At 39.8% G+C, this 19442-nt stretch overlaps 1 protein-coding gene across 3 annotated transcripts in view; it reads left to right on the forward strand.

Moving 5' to 3' along the window:
• The window catches only part of whrna (whirlin a), a 207836-nt gene that overhangs the window by 52543 nt on the left and 135851 nt on the right, over positions 1-19442 (forward strand). The window lies entirely within an intron of this gene.

Genomic DNA, 19442 nt, shown 5'->3' on the forward strand with positions numbered 1-19442 from the left:
TCTAGCTTTGTTCGAAACATGGCATGAAACTTTCACTTTATGAGGTTTTTTAACATTAATATGCGTTCCCCCAGCCTGCCTAGAGTGCCCAGTGGCTAGAAATGGCAATAGGTATAAACCGAGCCCTGGGTATCCTGCTCTGCCTTTGAGAAAATGAAAGCTCAGATGGGCCGATCTGGAATCTTCTCCTTATGAGGTCATAAGGAGCAAGGTTACCTCCCCTTTCTCTGCTTTGCCCGCCCAGAGAATTTGGCCCACCCATGAGAGAGAGAGAGAGACATCATGGCTTTCAAATGAGCAAAGTGGCAGTTGGTCAAGGCCACACCCCCACCCTCCACCTTGCGTGGACTATATAGTAAATGAAATTAACCGTGGAGAATTCAAACACCACTACAAAATGGCCAACAGACTATAGTGTACTATTCCTGTGATAGGGAACGGTTTCGAACACCGCTTCTGGTTTGAAAATTACAAGATGGCGGCACCCATATCCGGGATATCTTGGCTTCACTTTTGTACTGTGGGAGGAAGTAAAAATCCATCTTTACAGTCTGTGGTTCAATATGTTTTTATGTCATGAATACCTTTTCTAACAAGGTAACATTCTACTACTTTAAAAATGGGAACATAATATACTACACATGGTCTAGTGTAATGTTGCTGTAATGAACGCCAGACTGATCAGCACAGGGCGGAAATTCAGCAAGCTTGTTAACATGTAGCTATGTATGAAAAGAATACACATACTAGGGCTGCACAATATATCGTTTATTTTAATTTTGTTATCGTCAGCGCGATATCAACTTGCACAATAAACACATCGCGAAAGGCTGCGACATATCAGTAAAGACGCTCAGATTCTTTTTGTGTTAGTTGAATGAAAATATCAGAAGAAAACTGCTTTAAAATGTAACTGTCAGTTTAGTGGTGCCTTTTATATTCAATTCAGTGTTCAATTAGTTCAATAAAATGTTGGAAATGATTTCCTTTTATTTATTTTAAATTCAACAAGCAATTTGTATTTTAGCAGAATACTGAAAGCAGCAGAAATGCAGAACTGAGTACTTTAATATCAGTTTATTTATCGCAAGTAATATTCTTATCGCGATATTCAACGTAAATCCCACATCAAATATTTTCCTCCTATCGTTCAGCCCTAATACAGACATGGGGGACTCGAGTCACATGACTTGAATCGAGTTGGACTCGAGTCGCAAATTTAAGGACTTGAGGCTTGCTTGATAAACATTCATTAAAGACACAACTTGACTTTGACTTGATATTCATGATTTGAGACTTGACTTAAACTTGAGTCAAATGACTTGAAATGACTTCACTTTCTGTTTAATAAATATATATTTTGTCACCTCTGATATTGACGAGGAGTTAACGTTACGATTTTAGTGCTGTTGCATGCGCGGGAACCCGTTGATATGATGACGCGGCACACTGCGGCAGACTGTCAGTAAACAAGACTGGCAACGGATAGTAACTTAATGTCATGGACCCCTCTGCACCGAAAATAATAAAGTTTGGCTATAAGGATACATATCTGAAACGAACGGCAGTTTGCAAGGTCTGTCTTAGCTTGTTTAAAAATGGAAACTTTGGTATGACTTGACTTGTGACTTGCTTGACCAAAGCTATGACTTGACTAGCTTGATTGTCACAAAAAATGACTTGGACTTGCTTGAGACTTGAAGGTTGAGACTTGAGACTTGCTTGTGATTTGCCCATGTGTGACTTACTCCCATCTCTGCTAATACATACTGTATATTGTTTTCCAAAAACTTGACTCCTGTTGCTTTTGTTAAGTTGCAGCTTAACTGGCTGTCAAAAAAACAGTGATCAGTTGGTTTATTGTAGACTACAGCTTTTCTCTACACAGTTTAATTTCTTCTGCACCTGCTCCCACCTGCCGGCAGAAAAACGCTGGGCACCGAGCTCTTCTGAAGAAGTCCAATCTACGAGGTTCTGTGCTGATGAGAGACACAGCCTTCCTGCAGCGATACTTGTTTTCCTTTGAGTCCAACATAGCGGACATCTCAAATTTACTCAACACAATAGATATACTAATAATAACACATGGCACGTACTGTATATAAAAAAACACAAAAGACAGTGTGTGCTGGAAAGATGAGAACATAAAAATGTCTTGAGGGGAATACCACTAAATCACACCTTGACAGTGTGTTATTCTGTGTTCTGTCCCCTGGGAGGAGGATATAAGGAGTTTCTCCTGCGTTCTCTTCTGTAATGCTACCAAACAAGATTCAACAGCCTAGCAGAGTTTTTAAAGAATGATGGCAGGTTATTACCACTTCTTACACACCAACATACTTACAGACATGAGTCAAAATCCAGGAATTTTGAGTATAGAAGAAGGTTAAGATAAGGCAAAGGTAGATATGCTGTCATCTCATTTCTCATCCCGAAGTTTCTTCTTGCTGCGTATCTTTTACAGTCTTGACCATTGATGTATTAAGAGAACGGTCTTGACAGTGGTCGGCACTTTTTGACTGGCGAGATGGCAGCGACCGGAAACACCAACCGCTAAAGTGAGTTGTTCAAAACCTTTCTTTTTAGTAAACTCTGTGAACACAAACAGTGTTCTCAGTGCTGGAGTTCATGTGTAGAGCCCCTGGTGATACTTGGAGCAAAGTTTCATGTTGTGTCGATCCTTCTTAGCGTTTTAAAAATAGCGATTTTGATGCGATCATAGTAGTGCCCCTAGCACTCCCATTCAAAAGGCCATTTGACCGAAAAATGAGAATACGTTAAATCTTAAAAGTGGCGTTTCCGTCCTAATTATGTTTTTAAACAAAAGTTTGACTCTGGTTACATTGACAAAAACACCCTAGGTTGCATTTTGGTGGGAGTTATGCTTTAATGCTAGATTAGGGTTTGTGCTAGTTTGAGGCTAGCAGCTTGCTGACCTCAGAACATACCGGTACCGGTATTTTTAAGGTCCTTTTTTATCCTGTAAATCGACACAAATAGACTGCTGAAGATGATTTTTAAGTTGCACAGCAGCACAGGGCACTGATGGAGCCATAAACATTCTACATTTTATGGCAACACCAGAGTGGGTGAGCAATATTGCAGCATATAAACAAGACATTGTGGAAATGGGCAGAGTGAACTATTTGCACTCCGTTATGATACAGTTTTGCTAAACTATTCAACTCTGTATTCATTTGCAGAATGAGGGAAATTGAGGAAAGTGAGGCACTTCTTGTGCAACAGATGAATGGAGGCTATAAAAGCAGTTGGAATTGGTCTTGGCTGAAACTTGAAACTACAATCAAGGTCCATGCAGTCAAACACACGTTCATACTATCTGACTTTTTTAAGAAAATTAAAAAAAAAGGCTTGTGCTAAATGCACTCTCTGCATGAAGGAAATTAGCTACAGTAGCAGCAGGGTGCATGCCCTGTTTTCACACTGTCAGACATCCATACACACAAATGTGTACAGTATACACAATAAGAGTTTATCTTTCGGAATAAAAAATGAAATTGAATATTCCTAATTAGTGTCGGTGTATTTAGATTTTCAGTATTTCATTTTACTCTATGTAGGGGTGGGCCGGGGATGGCAGGGGGTTGGTGACAATGTAAGTATCTGGATATTTGCTGCGAGGGTTTCGGTTACCTCGCTCTTTTCTGACCATACATGTGTTTTTACACACACACACACACACACACACACACACACACACACACACACACACACACACACACACACACAAACACACACACACAGAATCTGCAACAGCCAGCACATTAAGACATTTAATCACACAGCGTGACATACAGTGTAGCCAGGCAAACCGTTTCCTGGTGGGACAAATGATCTATAGCATTCATCCGAGTTGTTTCAACACCGTAATACAGAGGAAACAAACCCAGTGTCTGATGGTTCCTCCCTTTGATTTATTCTGATTGATTGTGTCCGTGTTTTGTCTTTCCTATCCCATCAGTCCGATTTTATTTTGCTACTCTTTTAGGGATCAGCCCTTTAGGTTGAGAGCCACATAATTTAGCAGACCTTATTTCAAGCCTCGACATCAGCACAGAATGAAGTTTAAAGAAGCTAAATTGTCCTTCAGGAAAAGTGTTCTTGTTGTTCCTGCACTCAGACTTCAATGTTTTTAAAAATCTTGCATGAACTGAATCACCAGCAAAGGCAAATCATCATAATCGTCAATCATAATTAAACTGAGATGAGCAACATTCATCATCGATCAAATCAATAGTCAAGAAATGCTCTTATAGATCCGTGACCTTACTTGTAGGTTTATTGCAGCTGTTGTGTCCCAGCAACAAACCTTCATGCAAGAACTATTCCACTGATATGACAACATACACTCTCAGATGATATCAAAATCTGTCTGCCGTCATTTCAATCAGGAGAGACTTCATTTAGAGGCAGAGAGGGATGAGAATGAATGAGTAAGAAAAGGGAGTCTTCCTGATTGAACTTTCGCTAAGCTTTATTTTTTCTGTTTATACTATGGTAGCTGTCTGTTAAACATCTAGGTGTTCTAGCCCATGTGGGCAAAGCTATAAAGCTGCAAGTACCTTGATTTGTCAGGTAATTTACCATATTAGATTATCCAAAAACAGAAATTGCTATCTGGTTATTTTATCTATAAACATTTTTATTTCAATTGAATTTCCAGATAATGTATTAAATCACAATATATAGACCTATAATGATAGCTCATATACGGAGATAATTGAGTCAACCATACCGCCCACCCTTATTTGGCAATTACCCACTTGATTTAGCTTGTTTTATGCTCGGCTTATACTTCGATTACTCACAAATACAGAATGTGCGTTACGTTGCAGTTCATTAAACCAGTCCTTCTGCAGACCAATATATATATTTATAATACTGCACGTCAGAAGGCCAAGCACGACATAATCAAACATTAAAGCAGTTTTAGGCAGATGGGCAAACGCATCGGTGGCCAATTTTAGGCTACATTTGAAGTCAAAAAAGAAAAAGCTTTGTTTTGGACTCAGCCAGGATTCTGAATCGCCTGGTTAGTTGTAAAGTGAAACGGTGAGATCCCCTTTAGGAGAAGGCTTGTACAGGTATTTCATTAAAAACAGTGTCAGGAGCTCTTTGGGTCAATCATTTCAAATGTTCACAGTACATGGTTTAATTTTCTCATAACTGGAAATCAAAGTGACATATTCACACATTGATTTCCCACAACATCACATATCGTTGCAGGTAGGAGGATGCCCATTTTTCTCCCTCCAGTGATCTAATGCTGGAATAAGCATTTCAGGAGATGTCATGAATTAAATTGAAATGTCTGAAGCAGACATTTAGGATTCCCACAGTCAAGGTGGGAAATTAACTTTTTTTCCCACCAGCCACAGTGACTGGTGAATGCCCTATTTTACTTTCCACTTTTTCCGTAATTCAAATTTATAAAAGAAAATGCATTAGCATATTTTGAATTGCTTAAATACATTATTTTTTTATTATTATTAATACATATTTTATTAATACAGGCAAATAAAAAGTGATGTGAAAAAACACCTGCGAGACCATGGTAAAATTGTGTTTGGTCATATTCTACAGTAACTGTAGGCCTACATGTTTTATGAACAAAAACAATATTGACTCATCTCTCAGTAACTTTAATTAAACAGTCCATCTAGGATTTCGCGGCCTTTTTTTTGAGATTGTTGTGGCCCACAATGCCTGATTTTGCGGGAGGTTTTGATAAAAGTTGCGATGTCTTTTGTATTTTTCTTGCAAAGAAGTTGCGAGAGACAGTGAAAGTTGCCTGTTTTTTTATAGTTCTTTAAAAATAAAAAGGAAACTTATTTTGGGGAGAATAAATTACTCTGGGCTAAGATTTCCTAGTAACCTTTCCAAAAAGGCTCAGGATGCTGCAAATGTTGGTATAATATGAAAGTGGCTGGTGGATTTAAGACAAAAAATAATAATTTATTGAATGAATCAAATGTGAACATTACTATTCTGGGTTGGGACACACATTCATATGGTTTGATAAGATACTTATTGGACCTTAACTTATCATTGCACTTACAATAACGAGCGTAGCTGTCCTCAATTTAGGTCATCGTGTACGTCTCATCTCTGGTTTTGAGCGAGCGAGAGAGAGAGAGGGGGAGGGAGGGAGGGTCGGTTGGTCGCGGGGTAGAACCGAGCAGCAGAGAGCCGACAGGATTAAAACAACTGCAGCAGCTTTCAGCGACTGAAAAATTGTTACAGCGCACATTGATGTTAAAATGTATACAGGTTGGCAGGACGGTCTAAACTGTTTTGCATGGTCTTTGGCTGTAGCTACGTTTTTTTCAATGCGCCACTTGTTTGAAAAGTACTTTCTCTTTTTATTTACTTCGCCCTCAACAGTTTGTACATTCAAAGCTACTGCGGACTCATAACATCGGGGATATGTCGCTACATTTTTTTTAACCGATCATTTTTCTCTTGTCTGTACCTCAGCTCAGCTACATGGTGTCACGGACTAGCGCTGAAAACGACTCAACAGAAGTCTGGAGTTGACGGAAATGGTGGTAGTAGCTCACCCAATCCACCAAACGAGTCTATGGCAGAATAAGCTGTTTGGCATTGGCAGAGAAGATTTGGCAAATTTTTAATGGGCGCAACCCACATACTCAGTGCTGCTGCTCATCCCACAAATTTATGTTCCTTACAAATGGGGCACCATTTGAAAGGGAACTAAACAGGCTTTCCAATGGTATAAGATTTATTGCCAAAAAGCATTGTTACCACAGAGAAACAATCTACCAAACATAAATTTCCTTACTTTTTGTGCTAAGTTTATTAAACTTGATCAGTGTAGTGACATCCCGATGCTGTGGCTCTTTTCTTTGCAGTCTTACTGGGTTTTTGAATGTTGATAATCTAAAGCCGTCTAAATGTCCAGACAGAATCATGTATGCGAACATTGTCCGAAATGAGGGGAAGACGCAGATAACACCACAGTAACATAGCTGGTTTGTTATTTGGTCATAAAGAACCTAGTCTCTTGCCATTCCTTGAACTGGTTTTATTTGCCGATTTTGGCATTGGCTCTTACCGACAGAATTTCAGAGAACTTGTGCGTCTTCGTGTAAATCACCCTTCTTCACCCTCGGATGTTTGTAATCTTCCGGTTTATGCCCACTTGCTTGCTGTGAATTCTCTGTACAAGAATGACCTGCTCTATTCACACATGGGCTCAATCAAACTTCCAGATTTTGTACTAGGGAGCTGGCAGAGTAAAGTCCGTTTAGTGTACGGTCCAACTTATTCGGACGTTTGCGTTCTCACGTACAGCACCTCCAGGTAATGTCTAGATCATTTTAGGGTTGCAGTGCATGTGTGAAAGGGGCCTAAGAATTGAGCTCATTCTGCCACTTTACTTATTTAAAGTTTCTCTGGATACGATTGTCAGGACAGGATGGTCTATGCACTTAGCCTTGAAACCAGATCTGCCAGCTCATGTTTCATTTGCTCTGGTAGATATGTCTAGCCCCGCTAGCCATCCAGAAACTGGTTGGTCCAATCACAATCGTTTATCTCACTTAGGCCGCGTTTAAGACTGATGACTGACAGAGGAGCGTCATGCTTGAACGCAGTTACAGAACGTAACCGGCATACTCCGTCCAGCAGAATGCACCAGGCTCATGAAAAACGGATCAAACCGTTCAAACTGGGCGGTGCTGATCAAATACGAATAAAGATGATGTTACTGTATAGCCTAGTTCTCACATAAAATGTTTTCAGAAACACATTTTGTTGTACTGCTGAGCTGTAATTTGAGAAAATGTGTGACCCATTCTCCATTTTTTATTTTATTCCTGCTTCGAAACGAGCACCGCCTTGCATGTGTGGCTCAGAGCTGTTTTGTTGCTGTGATTGGTTGTAGGTCTATTCAGTTATGTCTTGAGGCTTTTTGGTCTGCTCAATTAAAAAAGCCCCTTTGAAAATGAGCTGAGAGGTCCCAGACTGTCCTGGATATGCCAGGCTACCATGTGCTCTTAATTGGCCAAATGGATGCCTTGCCTTCCTAATTATATGCAATATACTGTATGTAGAAATAATGGTTGTACATGAGCACATACACATAGTTTGCACAAGTCCATTGTTTGTTGTAGTAACGTGTCGTACATGTAGGTTTGTTTTTTCACCGTACAGCATGTCTGGTTGGATGTACTATGATTTTCAGAGGTAGTTGTGTGCTATTTGATTGGCTGTGATCATTCTGCAGTGAGTCACACAGGATGACATGTTTCCTGCTGAGTCACATCTCTGTAACCTTTTTTCAAAAGGCCACCACTGACAATTGCACAGTTATGATGTCACAGTCTCCCTGGTAAAGTCTCAGTGTTCCTGCTGCGTGCGCATATTCAAGTTGTTCAAAAACAGAAAGCTTTCTCTTTCTTAATCGACCCTCAAGGCCTCTGCAGAGCAGAATATAGTACATCTACTCAATTGGCTTCACTGAGCAAGTATTTTCAACGGCTACACAATATTTGCATGAATATATTAGTGTATAATGGCCAATAATCTGAGTAGGGCATTACTCTGATGAACACATTCAAGTGATTTGTTTGAAAGACCAGTCCAGTACTCATGTTTAGAGCTTAGTCTGATTAATGGCTGAAGACATCACCTCCATTTACATCATCAGTTTACTGTCATTGCTTAATTTGTTCTGTCACTGACTGTCATACATACTCTATAGTGTAATAACAAAACCATAAGATTAATACCATATCGAAAATCATATCCTCTGAGAAGGGACAGCACTATTTTATATAATATTTTTACATTAAATTGCCACCACATCTTATGATTACGTTGGGTTAAAGATTTTGGCTTTCCCTTTTAGTAACAATTATTCAACAACATCCATGATGTAGTCCACAATGCACAAGTCCAACAGATTTTGTAAATGTAATGGCAGTTTATCATGTAACTATTTGTATATTACTATCATTTTCATGTCTAAATGAATGATGACAAATTAAATTTGACTAACCTTTGTAGCATATATCTTCCAAAATACCAAAGAGTTTTTGGACAATTTGTTGTTTTCAACATGCCATTTTGAATAGTTTAGTAAATATCTTGAACATATAATTTTGTGATAATGCTGTTATAATTCTAACAATATATGTCGTCAACCTCTCCTCGCCTTAGTATAATTACAGGCCAGGCTGGCCGGGTGTTCTATTGGAGTTGTGATGAGTCATGCCGGTGACACCTTCTGGTTAAAGGGCTAACCTTCAGAAGCAGAAGAGACCTTTTTCCCAGCAAACATTTTGACTTGTCATGTAAGGATAAGCACAGGGGTTACTAACAACATTAATGATGACCGTGAGCCGGCATGGATAATACCAGCTAAATGGAATTCAGCCATCATTCGTTTTATCACTTGTGATTTTTCTTCTTTGGTAATACATATAAGGTATAAGGCATACATGGTGTAATGATCTCCTTCAAATGAACTATATCTTTATAGAATCTCAATGTAGGGCTGCAACTGACCATTATCTTCATTGTTAATTAATCTGTTGATCATTTTCTGGATTAATTGATTAGTTGTTTAGTCTTTAAATTGTCAGAAAATGGTGAAAAATGTAGATCAGCGTTTCCCAAAGCCCAACATGACGTCCTCAAATGTCTTGTTTTGTCCACAACTCAAAGAGAGAAGAAACTAGAAAATATTCATATTGGAGAAGCTAGAGTCAGAGAATTTTTGAAATTAAAAATGACTCAAATCGATAAATCGAATATCAAAAATAGTTGCCGATTAATTTAATAGTTGACAAGTAATTGATTAATCTTTGCAGCTCTGTCTGAATGTAATTAGATTTGAATGAGCCGGGTCGGTTTGTAACTGGCCTACATAGAGTTTCTAAACGCATTGAAGCCAACTACAGTTTTGGTTAAAAAAAAAAAAATATCTTCACTTTTTATGATGTTGAATGTTTCACTATACTAAGGCTTCACTAAGATCTTATGCTTGACACTATTAATTCCATTCATAATTACATTTTGATAGTCTGATGATATCATGATGAAACCACCTGACATAGTGGAAATCAAAGGTTTTTGACCCAACCCAAGTATTACTTTCTCCATGTCCATCACTGATGCACAGATTTAGAAGGAAATTAATTATTTATTCTAGATCACATGATTCATGTTGTGTACGGTTGCCTAGATACAAACGATGGGCGTAATGTCCTCTCAAGTAACGTCCTCTCCCGTGGTCAAGGGTGATAGATATTACAGAAATCAGATATTGCCTCAATTATGAACCAAAATCAGATTTATGAGTATGTAGTGTTCACATTGTCCTGTTTAATCCAACGAGGCCTTTCAAACAATATACAATATAGGCTGTTTATTCCTACCCTGTAATATGACCAACGGGAGCGTTTCATAAATTAGCGCCTGTATCGGTGGCAAGAAATACGACCCATAGGAGCGTTTCTCTTCCTCATATCTAAATCAGAGAATGTAATATTCGCGGTTTTAAACACTGCATTAACAATATGAAATGGCCGCAGTTTGGTTTGGTTTAGGCACAAAAACTACGTGTACTAAGTTTAGAAAAAGAAAATCCGACATAACTTACGGTTATGCACGCAGAATGTGAAGTAGCTCAGTTTGTTCTGTAAAGTGAATAAAATAAAATAAACTGTTTACTTTTATTTTTAAACATGACATGAACCCCAGTCACCTAGGTGATAGTCCTGTGTTTGTTTGACCCATCTACCACCCCAACCTACCTTCTTATTCAACATGTGGCGCTCTTTTACTTATACTCTTACTTATATCTTATGCTCACCTTACTCTCTGCTTTGCTCCTGTCATAACTACTACGGCCGCTAGAGGGCCCCACCACTATAACTGTAAATATGAGTCGTAATTGCTGCTTAAACAAACAACTTATGTGGGTGTTTTCCAGAAGAGGAAAGTCTTGTTTAATCACAGTATACCCTGGAGATTTGAAATGTGTTAATGAGAAAAGCTAGCAAGATATTTCTTATAAATGATTTGAAATACATTTCATATCAAGTTTTAGTTTTTTATCCAGAGCTCTTTACCCCCCTCTTCATCTTTGTCTCTCTCACACACACACACACACACACACACACACACACACACACACACACACACACACACACACACACACACACACACACACACACACACACACACACACACACACACACACACACACAACTTAGCTGGAAAATAGCAGTTGGCAAAGCAATCTCAGCAATAATATGCTTCAACAGTGCTTTTAATTATGTGCTAATTAATTAAGTCTCCTCACTGGATCGGATCCTTCGAGCTAATGAAACAATTTCAAGGTTACTCTACATACTTACATGAAGTGTAAGTATTTGTTGACAAGTAATAGAATAGATAAGTGTATTTCGGACGTGTGTTTTGTTTGTGTATATTTGTCTTTACAGCGACCACACGCTTTTGCTTGAAATTAACTTGCCCATCTGGATTCAGCATTGCTCAACATTTACAATAGACTGAGCACAGAAGAAGCCTAGAGCAAATGTAATTTGAATTTTATTGTTGCTGTTTTGCATTAAAAATATTCCATGCAGTGCTGGCCCAAGTAATCGTTCCTTGAGGTCTTGGTAGACTCAGAGGTTTATTTTATTTGGAAATGAGTGGAAATTAGCTGACTGATAATGGAAAGACACATTTCATTTCATTTTTTATTTATTTTAACAATCAACAATGTTGCAAAAGAAAACCAAAAAATTCAAACCGCAAAAATAAAATGCAAACAATCTGAATTGACCAAAAACCAAAAAATAAAATAGGATTAGTTCGAGAAGGAGCAGGCAGAAGCAAATCTGGCATCACAATGATTTTCACAAACATGCTTTGGTCTTTAATCAGTCTTTAGCTCACCAGCATCCATCTACCAAGGGACATCAAAACAGGAGCAAACATTTGGACAGGTCAGTTTGTCAAAACATATTCAAACGGCACTGATCAAATATACTGCATCAGTATCTGTACTGATAATGATGACCTTACTAAACCGTGTATAAGCCAGACAGGACCAAAGTGCTAGTTCTAAGTCACTGTTGGTATCCAATTACAAAATTAAAACAATTATAAAAGCTACTAGTTATATTACGAAGGCTATGGAAATTTAGATCAGTCGTCAACATTTGGGTACTAAGTACATTTAACTCATTACGAGTATTTTAATGCACAGTTTGTTCAGTTTCCTCGATCTACTCAATAAACAAATGCATACATACCTTTCTAACCTTTTGTTAACCCATCGTATCTGCTTTTATTATTGTCAAACATAACTTTGATAATGGTGAATGCAGAAACTGATGTGTAATATTGGTTAGGTTCTGTAGCTGGTTAAGGTTTGGAGCCAGTTTTTTCAAATTTTATTTGGATTCAATACTGGATTTAGAGTCAATGAAATGCTATTGAAACTCAACCCTATCTTTTACTAATCTCAAACAACATTCAAGTTAATTTAACCGCTGTAACGAAGAAAGGAATGGAACAGAAAAAACCCCACAAAATAACCCATTTAAAAATGGACGGCTGTAATATGTTGTCGATATGGTTAATAACAAATGGCGTGGAATCTGCAAACACGCAGGTTGTGGTCCACAGCAACTAAAAGTGTGTGTGTGTGTGTGTGTGTGTGTGTGTGTGTGTGTGTGTGTGTGTGTGTGTGTGTGTGTGTGTGTGTGTGTGCGTGTGTGTGCCTGCATCAGAGGTGGAAACATTCACACAACAACCTCCTGATTTACAGTATAAATTCACTTCTGAAATCAAATTTGAGGCCAAGACATTTTGTAAATGAGATCAGAGGTGCTGAACATTTCCCACAGCCTGACCATGTTTAGGCGACAGCACATTTTATTGTCCGTTTCTAAATTTGTGCTTTGCTGCTGGCTGGTTGAGTGGTATCAGGCCCAGATGGGGCCATCCCTCACAGTCTCTCTTTGGGTCCATTAATGTCAGACTCTGGGTTTTCAGCTGGTGCCAGCACCCATCTGTCTCTACATCCCCTGCCCTCCCACGTCTTTTTAGACCTGCCACGAGTGTGTGCGGAGGAGGAGGAAAGAAGCTCACAGAGACAGCTGATAACAGAATAGAATACTATGTGCCTGTCTGTCTGTCTGTCTGTCTGTCTGTCTGTCTCTGCCCACTCTGCCTGGCATTGCTCTCGCCACTGATGCAAAATGTTTGAGAGATGATGTTTAGCAGTGGAGTGGATACTGGGGTTGTGCCCCACCTGGAATTTTTCCAAGTTGACCAAAGTGGAATCTGATTTGATGTGCTAGTGGTTGCTGTCTTTAGTTATTAATATTTAGTCATTAAATGAATACACTGTACCTGGAAGTAGAGCTGGGCAATATATCGATATTTGTTATATGAGACTAGATATTGACTTAGATTTTGGATATCGTTATATCGTATTATGGCATGAGTGTTGTCTGTTTTTTCCTGGTTTTAAAGGCTGCATTACAGTGAAGTGATGTCATTTTCTGAACTTAACAGACCGTTCTAACTGTTCTATTATTTGCCTTTACTCACTAAGATATTATATCCACATTACAGATGATTATTTATCAAAAATCTCATTGTGTAAATATTTTGTGAAAGCACCAATAGTCAACTACTATATTGTTACAGTATCTATATTGAGGTATTTGGTAAAAAATATCCTGATATTTGATTTTCTCCATATTGCCCAGCCCTACCTGGAAGTATTATAAGTACTCTACATATATATTAGTGCTGTCAATACATAAAAATTTGTAATCGCGATTAATCCCATGGGTGTCCTAACTCACTCGTGATTAATCGCAAAATTAATTGCACATTTTTTGATCTGTTCAGAATGTACTTTAAAAGGGATGTTTGTTTCAAGTTTTTAATGCTCAAGTGGTATTTGAGACTCGACTACTCCGTTGGTAACTCAATTCACATTTTACAGTACATGCAAATAACTTTAGTCTTGTGGAGAGGATATTAATCGTGCGTTAAAATAATTAGTGGCATTAAAAGGAATTTTGCGGTCCACCTGAATGCACCATTAAGTCTAGAGGTCGACCGATAGTGGATTTTACCGATAGTTAGATTGCTCTCCGTGCAGCGCGCAGTAACACGTGTCGAAAATAAGCAACACGAGGCATCAGTGATAGTTTTTATTTTGCCTCTAGAGGAGCTATTGTAATGCATGATGCCAGCAGACCCTTCTCAGCTCTGTGTACTGTGTAATGAATGACAGCGTGCGCTTCTCAGCCGCTCCAGCAACGACGCAACCGGGAAAAACTATCGGCATGGATTTTTGCCGATAACGATAGTTCCACCAATCAACTATCGGTGCCGATTAATCGGCAAAACCGATGAATCGGTCGACCTCTAAGTCCCACCAGCTTTACCGTTCCTTGTTTGACGGGGAAGGTGAAGTGATGCCACAACGTGACTTCTGGGAAGCGGATGTATTTTCCACTATGTTGTTTCTCTATCATCGCCAACTCCGACAGTGGCTATGGCGTCCGGCAGAGTAGGGTTGTGCCGATGGACGATATCATCGATATCATCGTCCATCGTGATGGCTGGCCGACATCTTCGATGGAGAGCAACCATCGTGATGCCCCCTGCCCCGGTCAAACACATAATAATAATAATCCTATTCGCGGGCGCTGGACGGGAAATTGACAAGTGCGTCTGTCTTAAACTAGCAAAGACAAGACATAGGGCTCCTTAAGTGGAAGCTACTTTTCCCCCCTTATGTAAGGTTATTATTGTCGCTCTGTTGAAGGCAAATGTCCCACTGTACTGTCGTTACGCAGATCACGGACATCTGATTGACTTTACTGCACCGTACTTAAGTTAAAGTAGGTCAAGTTGTAAAACCTACCAGCAGGGCACCATTTACCCCCCGGCCCCGACGACAATATCATCGTCCATCACGATGTTTTACTGTAAACATTGTCAACTGCGAATTTAGGGGACATCGCCCAACCCTACGGCAGAGTGCAGCTGCATATAAGGTTGTGTCCCGAAACCCGGTGCTAATACGGCACCATTGACCAAATATCTCAGTGCCTCATTTTGGTGAAGGCAGTTAATTGGCAATTAAATGCCTTCTGCGCTTTTCTCTCTTCTGTGCTCTGAATCGGACGTTAGACAGTCCCTCCAGGATTTCACGGCCTTTTTTTGAGATTGTTGCGGTCCAAAATGCCTGATTTCGCGGGAGCTTTTGTAAAAAATTGCGATAATAGTTGCGATGTATTTTGTGTGTTTGTTGCAATGAAGTTGTGGGAGACAGTGAAAGTTTTTTTTTTTTTTTGTGTAGTTCTTTAAAAATAATATGTTTTGGGGAGAATAAAACTATCCTGGGCTGAGTTTTCCTAGTAACCTTACCAAAAAGGCTCAAGATGCTGCAAATGTTGGTATAATATGAAAATGGCTGGTGGATTTAAGACAAAAAAATAATAATTTATTGAATGAATCAAATTTGAAAATATCTATCAGTGGCTTGTTGATCTTTACATTGTTAGTTAATTTCCTAACCTGGCCTGGGACACACATTCATACAGTTTGATAAAGTACTGACTTTGACTTATCATTGCACTTACAATAACGAGCGTAGCTGTCCTCAATTTAGGTCATCGTGTCGTCTCATCTCCTTTTTTTCCTGCATCCACCGTGTGTGTGTGTGTGTGTGTGTGTGTGTGTGTGTGTGTGTGTGTGTGTGTGTGTGTGTGTGTGTGTGTGTGTGTGTGTGTGTGTGTGTGTGTGTGTGTGTGTGTGTGTGTGTGTGTGTGTGTGTGTGTGTGTGTGTGTGTGTGTGTGTGTGTGTGTGTGCGCAAGCGTCAGTCGCGGAGGGAACGGAGCAGTAGCCCCACCCGCTGCAGAGAGCCGACAGCCAGGATTGAAACGGCAGCGACTTTTAAATCGTTAGTCTAAATCGTTGCACGTCTTGCAAAACAGTTTACCCCCGCTTTCGTAAAGAACATCTGGATACTGTTTTTCACGGTCCTTTGCTGTTATTTTTATAGGTAAATGTGAGACGTTGGCAGCACGCATGCTGCTGCATCTTCTGAACAAAACAAGGAAGTGAGTTTGCTGACGTATGACGACGCTTTGCAGGAGACCGCGATGATTGGTCAAAGTTGCGGTGATTGGTCAAAATTGCGAGTCGCACCAAAGTCGCGGTGATTGGTTGAATTCGCGTGAATTGGCGCGATCGCGACATCGTGAAATCCTGGAAGGACTGGTTAGAGGCAACGGAAGCTGAATGCGCCGCTAGTTAACACTACACTTGACAGCAGGTAAGGTTAGCCCACTGTTGGCTAGTAACTGGCTTAAACACGTTTAAAATGCTGACAGCTAAACGGTGTAAAGTGTGACTGTATTTCACTGTATAGGATTCCAACACCGGGACGTTAAACAGTGTGCAGCTGTCGTTGTCGGTAAAATAACAGACTTTGCGTTTACTTGAAACTAGTAAGCCTCGTGGTGCATTCAAAGTTATTGGAAAATACCCTATTTCCGTCCAGTGGTTGTTTTTGTCGTTTTCAATTTACTGGTGAGTTATGTTATTGTTATTACATTTTTAATAAATCATGAAATTTGGACCACATGGCTGTAGCAATAAACAAGTCGTTGTTAAATGTCGCAGTCTGTTGTTTTGTGATCTTTTATTTATTTTATTTTTTTATGTATCTGTTCAGGCACCGGCCCCATTTTAAAAGTATTGTTTTAGCACCGGTATGGGAAAAAACCCACACCATACCCAACCCTAGCTGTATACTACTGGTAAGCTAAAGGTGTGCTGTGTCAACACTGTATTGTCTATTTGTTGTTGTTTGTTTTCTTCATAGGCGGGTGTGGAGAAAAAAAATTACTGGGGGGAGTCACTGATCCTTATTTAGATTTATTTCCAATTTAAAATAGAAATTGTGACACCCCTTTATATTTATGGCCTTTGCCTCATGACACTACAGTCCAGTGCTGCCCATAGCACACCGGGCTGCTAAATTAGCCCACTTCTGGGATGGGAGAAAAACGTGCTCTGGTTTATTGGCATTTCTTTAAACCAATCACAATAACTCTGATTGGACAGATAGTCTAGCTAGCTGTCTGGATTTACCTTGCAGGGATCTGAAGAGCAGTTAACCATAGTCCTCAGAAATCCACCGGAGTTTAGAATGTCAACACAAAGAGACATCCGGCCTAAAAAGAGGGACATCCGGCAGAAGTCTCTGCGGCACCTGAACAATCCCGGAAGTGGAAAGACCTCGTTATAGACTAGAGCTGGTACACAGTGGGAGAGACTTGATATATTGAGAAGTGCAGAGGGTCTAATGCATACTTGCAAATGACCTAGTGTACAGGTGATTGACTGCTGCTGATGTGGAGCTGTAGATGGATGTTTGATGGGGACGTGGTGTACGAGAAAACGTCATCTTGATTGCGTTTCCAGCGGGGAGAGAGGAAAAGAGATGGAGGGAAATTATATCATAGAATAGAGGTGGAGGCTGTGTTTAGATTGGCCTGTGTGGATGTGCTGTAGCTGCTGGAGTTAATTTTCTGCATAGCTGAGCACTGAAAGCATGAAAAACAGCTGTGTATTGCGGGGAGATAGCCGCCCGTAAGACAGAGCAGCACTGCAGGATGCTGGAAGGGTTGTTGACAAGATCTGGTTTCCCGGAGGAGGTTACTGCAGTGCTGCTTTTTTAGAGGCTTTTGAATTATCAGGACAGTGTCATGGAGTGTGCAGAGGTACATGTCAAACAGGGTGTGAGAGGGAATTTGACAGATTTTTTTTTTCTTTCTCAGTCGTGAAATATCCATGACGATGGAGATGGAACACTGGCACGCATTCCACATCCTGATTCAAGCTGATGTCTGACGGTTGTTATTCTGCAACTTATCAAGGGATTAAATTGTGCGTTTATCAAAGTGCAGGATTGGTGAAGACATGCAATTTGAAATGCAGATTCACATAATTCTTTCTGAATGACTAACCGGCCACTTGAACACTTTGAGTTTCACAGCAGTGAATACATCAGAAGCACTGTGCTCCAGTTCCCTCATGATGACACATAACATTAAAGTATATAATACTCAAAATAAATAGCTGGCAGGGTATTATGCCACCTTTTTGTAATCAAGTTCTTTGTCAAATGTATTTCAGCCCGACAGGGTTGTTATGTGAACACATTATATGTTCAGAGTTGATGTTTGGCGTCTAAGCTCTGACATTGTCACTCCTCAAAAGAATACACCGAGCTCAGCACCTACAGGTGGATACCGGGGTGCTTCTGAAATGTCAGCAGCAAGTTTTCTGGTGAGCAGTGCATTACATAGCAAAGTAGTGAGCTGAGCACTGTAGGCTTAAATACAGTGCGTTGCCCTATTGCGTGGATGTATAATGCACTGAGTAGAACCTCTCATGTGTGACTGAGTAGCAGCACACTTGAGATATACATGTATGCCTGTGCTCGACTTTTAGAATTTGATGAAATTCTAAATGATTTAACGGAATTCTAAGGGTGTAAATGTGTAATCTTTTGTCCTCAGCATGTTTCTGATAATGCCATATGATGCAGTCATTAACTGCTTCTAAGGATATTAAATCCTCAGTCAGTATTTAAAGCCTATAATACATTTGTTTTGCTCTGTGAGGACTGTTTGGTTTATATGGCAAGTGTTTGGCCACAGGAGACAAATCCCAGTGTATGTAACTTCTTACTGAGCTACTGTCTTAAATGATGTTAAAATAGTCAATTATAGTCGCCTCTCTCTGTCCTTCTCTGTCCGAGGCCTTTCATTAAAGAATAAAGTAGGGGCAAAACGCGGTGCACTGTTGAACCGTCTTCAACATCAAAATTTATAGTGCTCATATTATGCTCATTTTCAGGTTCATAATTGTATTTAGAGGGTGTACCAGAATAGGTTTATGTGGTTTAATCTTCAAAAAACACTATTTTTGTTCCTCTTTTCACCCTGTGTGTTGAGCTCTTTGTTTTAGCTACAGAGTGAGGCATCGCACTTCTGTTCCATCTTTGTTGGGAGTCGCACATGTTCAGTAGCTAGGTAAGGACTACTAGCCAGTCAGAAGCAGAGTATGAGGGCGTGCCACGCTAGCAGCTAGGCGAGCATTATAACGTGTGTTCCAAAGTGACCACGTCTGTCTCTGAAGTAAAGGCTGGACTACAATAGAGCTGTTTGGAGCAGTTTGTGAACAGTGTTTTCTGTTGGAGATGGTAAGTCCCTTTGGGGGGGACTTTGGGCTTTTTTACTTTGTAAACCTATAACGTGCACAAAAAAGATATAGAACACAATAAAGGAAAGGGGAAAAGCCAAAAAGCATAATATGAGCACTTTAACAAACTCAG

This window comes from Perca flavescens, chromosome 16, assembly GCF_004354835.1.
Source record: "Perca flavescens isolate YP-PL-M2 chromosome 16, PFLA_1.0, whole genome shotgun sequence".
NCBI classification, from domain to species: Eukaryota; Metazoa; Chordata; class Actinopteri; order Perciformes; family Percidae; genus Perca; species Perca flavescens.